The following is a 9,200-nucleotide window of genomic DNA, read 5'->3' as shown; positions in this document are numbered from 1 at the left end:
CTTGATTGGACGATATATGTTTGCTGTGTAACTAAGTTTTTGCTATCTTATCTCTCCATTGTCTTCTAACCCTTTATATTGTCATCTAATTCTTTTTGTAATCTAATTCCTTCTCTTGTCTTCTAATTATTTTTGTAATCATTACTCACCAATGTTAGCGCTTCCTCTCTGCCAATTGAGCTGTTACTTTTTGGGATTGCTACATGTCACATCAGAATGTGTAGTTATTTTGATATAGTTGTTGAAGCGATCTTCATCATATTGCATAGAAGAATCATTTTGTAAGCATTAGTCATCGAAGGTTCTTGCTTTGTCTATGACAATTGAGTTGTTAGAGCAACTCCAATGGGGCGACCCATTTCATCCGCCCGCGTCCGTTTGGGTCGGCGCGGACAAAAGTGGCGGCCCAACACGCCGACCCAAACGGACGCGCGTCCGTTTTTCATTCCCGGCCCAATTTTGAGCCAGAATTGCGTCGGCGCGGACACGAGACGGACGCGCGCGCGCCTACTTCTCTTCCCGGGCCCGTCGGTCGGTGGCAGCCACCACCATTTCCCCCCATTTTCCCCAAAAACACTCCCGCCCGCGCGCGCCCCCGCCACCCAACCAGCCATGGAGGACGCCATCGACCTCGACCTCGCCACCGGCCTCGCCTCCCTCGCCTCGTCCGGCGCCGTCGCCCCCTCCGGGAAAGGCAAGCCTCGTGCCCCGCGCAAGACCGCTGCCGCGACCAAGCCGAAGAAGGCGCTGACGCCCGAACAACGGGCAAGGGAGTCGGCCAAGAGGAAGGGCCGGAGGCACGCTACGGACGCGAGGGATGAGGCCGCCGCGCAGCAGGAGTTCACCAACGCCCGCATCGCGACGGCAACGAGGGAGGCGCTCTACATGCTAGGGGTAAACCCTAGCCAGCACAGCGTCCTCCAAGCCGTCGTCGCCGCGGCCAGCACCGGCTCGTCGGCGTTTCCTCGGATGGTGCTGCCCGACTCACCCCGCGCGTCGGCTTGCAGCCCGGTCCCCGGCTTCCACGTCTACCCGTAGGCCTCCCGCCTCTCCGGGGAGTGCTCACCCGACATGAGCGTGGTCGGGCCTTCCACGCCCGCGCCCGCGCCCATCGACCTCAACGCCACCCCGGTGGTCGGTGCCTCGTCGTCCGACGCGGCGGGGGCAGGCCGACATGCTCAAGTTCGACGATGAGTGATCTATGGCGGCGAGGGCCATCTTTTTTGTATGCCGGCAGGTGTGCCGGCATGACCACGGGAGCCACGATGGCATGGTCGAACTCAAGTCCCACCCTTTTGTGTGTGCTGGCATGTGTGTCGGCCGGCTGGCGAGTGCGCCAGCATGAACTGTGGTATTTTCTGAAGCCGGCATTGTATGCCGGCGCTGGCATGGTGCCGGCATGAGACATGGCCGCTGGCATGATCGACTGCGGGCCTTTTTTATTTAAAAGTTGAATGCGGACATGAAATGGGTCGGCGCGTTGGACGCACTGCCGACCCAAATACAAAACTGGGCGGACGCCCGAGCCAAACGGACAAAAAACAGACAAATGCGCCGTCCGTTTGGGTCGGCCCGTTGGAGTTGCTCTTAGAATCTATTTGGTATTACTGCATAATTGATGCAGACATGTCATTTTGTAGCACATGGGTCTTCCATTTTGTACACCATCGTAGTGTTCGGTCTTGGGTCTCTCTTTCCTAATACTTCCGCGTCCCGAATTAGTTGTCGCTCAAATTGGCTCAAATTGATGTATCTAGCACTAAAAAAATCCGAACGACGGGAGCAATATATTGTTTAATTAGTTCTTGTTCTTTCTCTGACTAAACTACTATGGAAATTCCTTTATTTTGTACTTTTGAAGTACGTGTATATATACAATGTGAAGATTATATCTAACAGATGTTACGTAGAAAACAATTATACCAATACATCTAGAAGATAACATATTTCCCCCATATATAAATTTGTGAATCATCATGCCTGGTTAAAATTGAGGAAGTAATCGTGTTTAGTATTCAAGTAGGCAAATGAATAGACGATGTTGTTGTTTTATCGTACTTCTAACTTGCACGAGAATGCTTAATATTATCATCTTCAAGTTTGATAGGGTTGGCTGTTGGATGGTGGGTCATCAACCTTTCTTCCTCTCTCCCTCCCAAATAAAACTAAGCTCAAGGATAATATAGCCAACTTCATAAAAAGGGCGAAAAAGGATCATACTCTACAAAACTGGCAACAGAGTAGGCCATAGCTTCAGGAGTTAAGGTAGTCATGGAAGGAGTTAAATGTGCTTACAACATGCAGCAGCATGGGTGTGCCATGGACAGGAAGTTGGTGACATGATGGATGATATACTTGAAGACTTTTGTGCGTTATTACCACATAATACTTATACATGTTGGAACCTGTTGCCACTAAGATTGAAATATTTTTTTCCCAATGCACACTCGTAGGACCCATTAAAGCCAAAAAAAAGTAACACAAAGCATGGAAATCATATATACTTGGAAATCATAAGTTTCTCACCTTCCTTTCCAAGTTGAATGTCATTGCTAACTGATTTGAAATGAACATATAAATGAACTATGCAAAATTACACAAAATCCAATCACCCTGTTACCATGTTGTTGACTTCCATCAAGTCACTTTCCATGTGTACTGTAGAACATCACTTAGCCTGCTATGTCCCAGGAGTATGTTCCATCAGCTAAGCATGCAGCGCTGAGAGAAACCATTGTTCTCATCATCTGGTCTATAATGTTATTTTTGTTTCTTCTTTCTCTGTACATGAATCATAAAGAAAATAAGCTCACGAAGGAAAGGCTAACTCATCCTTTTCAAGATTATATGGGAGTACAAAATTTGTAATACCTTGTGTCCGTCTCAATCCATGTCTCATATTTCCATTCGGTGCCTCGGTGATAGCCAGCATGTAATCCCTAGTCCATAACGCCTCTTTCTCTGTCCTGGGATGGCATTCACATATTTTCTGCAGTAGCATTATCAACAGGTAACCATATTGTGATGCAACTGTACCCAGCGTATATTGTGATGCAATTGTACCCAGCGAAAATCTCCATGAGCGTACAAAATAGAGACTAAAGGTTCGTCAAAATATTTCGAGGATCTGGCTAACAATGTGAAAATTTTGGAGTTTTGACACTGAAAACAAAAAATAGTGGTAGCTTCACTACTAAACACGAAACAGAGACTGGGCAGTACCACCCATGGCTCTTTCCATTTTTAAGACTGAGCTCAGCAAGCTCTTTGTCAGGTATTACTATATCACGGACTAATAAGTTTACCAATTTCTAAGAGCTTTCTTGCAGTTTGTACCCTGTTTGTAAACAAGTACCATGTCAACTTTGATAAGTGTGTCACCGTGTCATTTATGTCAGTGTTTCACCTTTTCAATTCCCATGCAGAAGGAATGCGTAAGAAAGAGACAAAGATAAATCATACTCCTATATAGTAATTCTGGCCAAAACATTATATAAAAATACTCTATTAGATTAGGCGAGGCTCGACAACCTGAAAGAGTTGCGTATAGGCCAGTGAGCCTCTGTAGTTTATAAACAGAAGTGGCAGTCAGAGAGATTCTTGAAGTAGTCTACACAGCCAAGCTATCATTTTAGCTGTGACCATCTAAAATTACTATGAATGGCATGTAGTTTTGCTTCTAACCCGTTCTGAAATATTCAAGCAACATAAACATGTGAGGATTTTGGTTCACATTACAAACAATGGAAAGCAAGAAATATGAACCAAGTAGTATTTAGGACAAAATAAAAATATAATAATAAAGAAAATACGTGTTGGGGAAAAAATTAGAGTTTTCACACTGAAAACAACATATAGTGGTAGCTTCCCTACTGAAAACAAAATAGAGACTGGGCAGTACCACCCATAGCTCTTTCTATTTTTAAGACTGAGCTCAGCAACCTCTTTGTCAGGTATTAAGTTATCACGGACTAATAAGTTTAACAATTTCTAAGAGCTTTCTTACAGTTTGTACCCTGTTTGTAAAGAAGTAGCATGTCACCATTCCGATTTATGTCAGTATTTGACCTCCTCAAGTCTCATGCAGAAGGAATGTGTACGAAAGAGGCAAAGATAAATCATACTCCTATATAGTAATTCTGGCCAAAACATAATTCAAAAAGATTCTATTAGATTAGGCGAGGTTCAACAACCTTAAAAGAGTTTTTTTTTTTTTGTGGGAACAACCTGAAAGAGTTGTGTATAGGCCACTGAGCCTCTGTTGTTTATAAACAACATTGGGCGGTCAGAAATTCTTGAAGTAGTCTACACAGCCAAGCTATCATTTTAGCTGTGACCATCCAGAAGTACTATGAACCACACTTCATTTTACTTCTATCTCGGTCTGAAATATTCAAGCAACATAAACACGTGAGGTGTTTGCTTCATATTACAAACAGTAGAAAGCAAGAAACATGAATCAAGTACTCCCTTCGATCCAACATAAGTGTCGTAGTTTTAGTACAAATTTGAACTAAAACCACGACACTTATTTTGGATTGGAGGGAGTAGTATTTAGCACAAACAAAAAATATAATAATAAATAAAATACGTTCTGGGGAATTTGGAGTTTTCAAACTAAAAACCAAAAATAGTGGTAGCTTCACTACTGAAAAAATAGAGACTGGGCAGTGCCATCCATGGCTGAGCTCAGCAACCTCTTTGTCAGAGAAAAGTTCTTGAAGTAGTATACACAACCAAGCTATCATTTTAACTGTGACCATCCAGAAGTACTATGAACGACATGTGGTTTTACTATGAACTATTCAAGCAATATAAACACGTGAAGAGTTTGGTTCATATTACAAACAATGGAAAGCAAGAAACACGAATCAAGTACTCCCTCCGATCCATATTAATTGTCGCTGACTCGGTACAACCAATTAATATGGATCTGAGGGAGTGGAATTTAGGACAAACAAAAAATACAATAATAAAGAAAATACAAGTTAATTGCTAGTTCATAGCCCTGGGAACCTCCCCTTGCCAAGCCCTCCGACTCCGTGGTACCCTTCAAGCCCATGCCATGTCTTTTGAAACACTGATCCAACTATAGTTTGTCACACCGAGGGAAACCATGGACTTAGTGTGGTTTGAAGATAGAGGAGTCTTACTGAAATTGCTTAAATCAGTGAAGATAAGATGCGTATTGTATTACGAAAAGAGATGGGGAATATCAAGAACACTGTTTTATTTTTTACCAGCATAGAGAAACCACGGACTTCAACTTTGATTTGCAGAAAATAATAATGCAATTTTGTTGCAACGGAAAGATAAACCCAAAGAGATAGAAACCTATCAAGAGGCAAATCAATTCCTTACCTCTAGAAGTTAGGACTCAAGTCAAACTTTCAACGCAGAAGCAACTTACGTGACAATATTGGAATTGGCAGTGGCTAAAGCCATTTTAAATCAAACTTTTCATCTGCATACGATGTTATGCTACTGTGTAAGCTTCATCAGAGAATTTCTTGTTCTATGCTAGTGAAGACCGCAGATTACTGTTCGATGAAGCAGCTCTAGAGGCATGCGTGAATATTCTGCTACGCATAATGGGACAACATAAATCAACTATTTTTTAGAGCAGATTTATCATTATGCAGAACCCACTACAATAAGCATGAAAATCACTGTGAGGGCACTCTGAAAGTGTATCAGAAAATTCTTTAGGAGATTTTCTGTAAGTGGCAACTATGCTATCTGGTAACTACAAAGGAAGGATCACACATGTTATTAAAAAGAAACAATGATATTATGGTTTCCATGGTTACATAAATGCAGAAAAACTAATATGGATGTTTTGTATAAAAAAGATCATCTATCTAGATCTGTTCCCAAATACAACAAAGAAACCAGACACAGAAACATGTGTAACTCAATAATACATACATGAAGCTATTTTTTGCACAACCAACAATACTTAAATCTTACAAATCTACCAAGAAAACATTGTACACTCTATAAGATATGATTCTTAATCCTGGATAGAAGAATTGTTTGTTAAAATGCAGATAATCTGAGAGTTAGCACATATTCAAAGAAAAATGTGCAATCTCCAAATCCTTTCCATATAAAGCTTATATGAACATCAAACAGATTTGGCTGACAGTGGTTGATTTCTATATTTACACAACACTGCAAGTTGGCACCAGATGCCATGCAGATTATCTCAGCTGGCTGGTTCTCCTTCACATCCTATAATTCATAATCTGGTAAGAGCTGTGATGTGAAAAAATGTACAGTACCGTTTTTTTTTCTTGATGAGATTTTACAGCCAAATTATTGGGGGCTCTTGAATGCATCAAGGTGGAGAGGGGCAGGCCCAACCGCTGCAGCGGTCGACCTCCACCACGGCAGCATGCCGCCGCGCCATGGCACACTGCCGTTCTGCCTCAGCTCCTCCTCCCCTCATGGCCTATCTCCTCTGCAGCCGTCCAAGGCGTTGCCGCCTCTCGTGCGCCTCGTCGGCTGTCCATCTGCTCGCCCCACCTCGGCCCTCGCGCCATGGAGCTTCTCCACATCCAGTAGAGCTTCCTTCTTCGGTCGCCGCTTCTCGAGCATCCTCGGCTGCCCAACGGCGCCTCCCCAACCCCTGCCACGACACCGCAGCACCACCAGCCCCGATCCAACCACCTCCACCCCTTGCTCCCCTTCTCCACCTCTCGGATGCTCTTGCAATGCAACCTTTTCCAGATAAAAAGAATACAGAGAGATTGGATTGTAGCAGGGATGGGATGTTGAGATCTGGGACGGGAGGCTCTAGGGCATGGAGAGGCAGCGGTGGAATTTTGAGGCGGAGGAGGAAGACGGGCTAATTTGGTACCGTGGATGATTTGTGTACATTTCTGATTACGGGGGGAATTGGCTCAGAGTTGCATGGATTAATCACCACCGTTATAATTTCGTCCCAATGGATAAACGGCTCGTAATTTCTAATAATTAACGTGGTAATTTTTAAGGAGTCTCAAATTAATAGAGGTATAGATATAGATAGATAGATAGATAGATAGAGACTTTTGATCCTACACATAGTCACTTGTGTCTGGCCAAATGATGATGGATGTCGTCACACCGAGAGGGCACTAAGAATATGTCTCCATCGTCGAAGGAGCAATCCACTCTCGAGCTATCTAGTCCTTTGTCAAACTTTTCGATGAACATGTAAGTTGTCGTTATGATCACCGTGTTGTCAATGGCCCTGCAGTTGTTGTGGTTGTCCATGTCGGGCACGCGCATTCGATGCAGGGAACTGTTGAGTGGGGACTATAGCTCCCTTCTGGTGTATGCTTCCCTTGTTGAAGCAATTGCGGTGAGTCGGAAGACGGTGTGGCTGAAGATGCAGAAAATGCATAATTTTAAGAACGACACATCTCTCTGATCTGAAGAAATACCCTAAAAGAGATCAACAGCAAGGTACGAGAGTGGTCACACGTCTGTTGACTGAAGACTAAATTGGGGTCACACGATTTTATTTTATTTTCGTACTGTCCGATCTACGCCAGATGGATTGATGGCAGTCTTGTGCCTCCCGGCTGACACTGTTCGGAATCTTCCCCGAAGAGCCAGCGACCACCGGCAGAGCAGCCTGCCTCCGCCGTCCGTGGCCCCGACCAAAACCCCGCTCCCCGCCCCACCGCACTGCCGTGGTTGCGCCGCCCCCGGGCCAATTCACAAAGACTCGTCGTCATCCAGATCCGGCGGCGGCAGTACCTTCAACCCACGCAACTCTAAGATAGCCATCTAAGCGCTGCTTCCGCGGCGAACTTGCGCCCCCGCACCCTTACGTTAGACACCAGCCAACCGGCAACCTAGGAGCTCCGCCGGCTCGAGGGGTGCTGCTTCCCATTGGGAATCGATTGGCCCAGAATAAAAAATCAGACAACTGACGCCTACATAAAGTGATTTGAGATGAGGGTGTGACCTATCTGGCAGCCCGGTGAAGTAGGCAGCTCCAGCTGCCGAGTCGGTGAGGCCGGTGCGGTTGCGGTGGCTACCGGCGGCAGGGAAGCAGAGATGTAGCGATGGTCGACGGCTACGGGGAAGCAGCGCCGGGGCTCTGGACGGATCCAAAGTTGGAGCCGCTCTGGCGCCGTGAACAACGGCGGGGGTGAATCGGCTCCGGTATGTTTCACGCGGTCGTCGCCGAGGCAGCTCCGACAGCACGGAGTAAGAGGCACACGGCCCAGTGCACGACAGCAAATGGACAGCGTCTCCAGGATTAGAGAGGAGGGCGGCTGTGAATTTGGTGCGGTGGGGGGCGCCATGGAGGAGGGGCTGAGGTTTCGCGGCTCGGGAGAAGGGAGCTTCCGGGGAGAAGGTGATTTGGCGCCCACGGGGTATGAATGGGGAATTGGGAGGGGGAACCATGTCTTACGGACGCATTTGTCTGAAATGTGGGGGGGTTACAATTCTACCCCTGCCTTTAGGCTTCTCGGCTTGGGTCTGTGTACTGAGGGTCGGGGATAGTAGAGTAACTTTGCTTCTCCCAAATAGTGGGCGCGAGCGTCGTGTTTTGAAATATAGTGGGCGCGAGCGATTTCGGGTGAGGAGGGCGTGTTTTGAAATATAGTGGGCGCGAGCGATTTTGGGCGAGGAGGGCGTGTTTTAAAATATAGTGGGCGCGAGCGATTTCGGGCGAGGAGAGCGTGTTTTGAAATAGTGGGCGCGAGCTATTTCGGGCAAGGAGAGGTGTTTTTCCGACCATGGTTTATGAATTATTCGGCACATGTCATTTCAGCCGAGGAGAAGGCGCGCTTGGATGAAGTTACGAACCTACCCTCAATGTACAACGGGCCAATTGATGTGTGTCCCACATAGGCCGGTAATTTCGCGTCTCCTATTTATTTGCTCGGGCGAATTCCACCGAGCAGAGAGTGTTTAACGGTTCGTTCAAATTTTCAGAGAACGAGCATCCATGTCTACCTTACCAAGTCGATTCGAATCAAATTTTGAAATATTAGCTTGCCCCTTCTTTTTTAGATGGAGAGTTGATGCTCGGGAGTAATGTGTTTTTACATGCTAGTTGCTAACGATTTACTATATGACAAATAGTTGACCCACTAAAAAACGGGAATCAAACCCAAAATGAAATATCTCGATTCAATGAAATAGCTCGTTCACCAGGTCAAAATAGTGAACTAAATCCAAAATTGAACACCTCA

At 45.6% G+C, this 9,200-nt stretch overlaps 1 long non-coding RNA gene across 4 annotated transcripts; it reads right to left on the bottom strand.

The window, feature by feature from the left end:
• Positions 1–2,476: 2,476 nt before the first annotated feature.
• LOC109765474 (uncharacterized) lies at positions 2,477–6,957 on the bottom strand. 4 transcript variants are annotated; one of them, XR_012181024.1, is made up of 4 exons: positions 6,285–6,957; positions 3,532–5,579; positions 2,872–2,989; positions 2,477–2,781 (listed from the first exon to the last, which is right to left on the bottom strand). It is a non-coding gene; the product is annotated as an uncharacterized lncRNA (long non-coding RNA). The 4 variants fall into 4 exon arrangements; XR_012181025.1 differs by having other exon boundaries at positions 3,532–5,464; positions 6,285–6,956; XR_012181027.1 differs by having other exon boundaries at positions 3,532–4,384; positions 6,285–6,944.
• Between the last annotated feature and the right edge of the window lie 2,243 nt (positions 6,958–9,200).

This window comes from Aegilops tauschii, chromosome 1 (assembly GCF_002575655.3).
Source record: "Aegilops tauschii subsp. strangulata cultivar AL8/78 chromosome 1, Aet v6.0, whole genome shotgun sequence".
Lineage (NCBI taxonomy): Eukaryota > Viridiplantae > Streptophyta > Magnoliopsida > Poales > Poaceae > Aegilops > Aegilops tauschii.
Note: the sequence above shows the minus strand (reverse complement) of the source record. Positions and strands in the feature narration are given on the sequence as shown.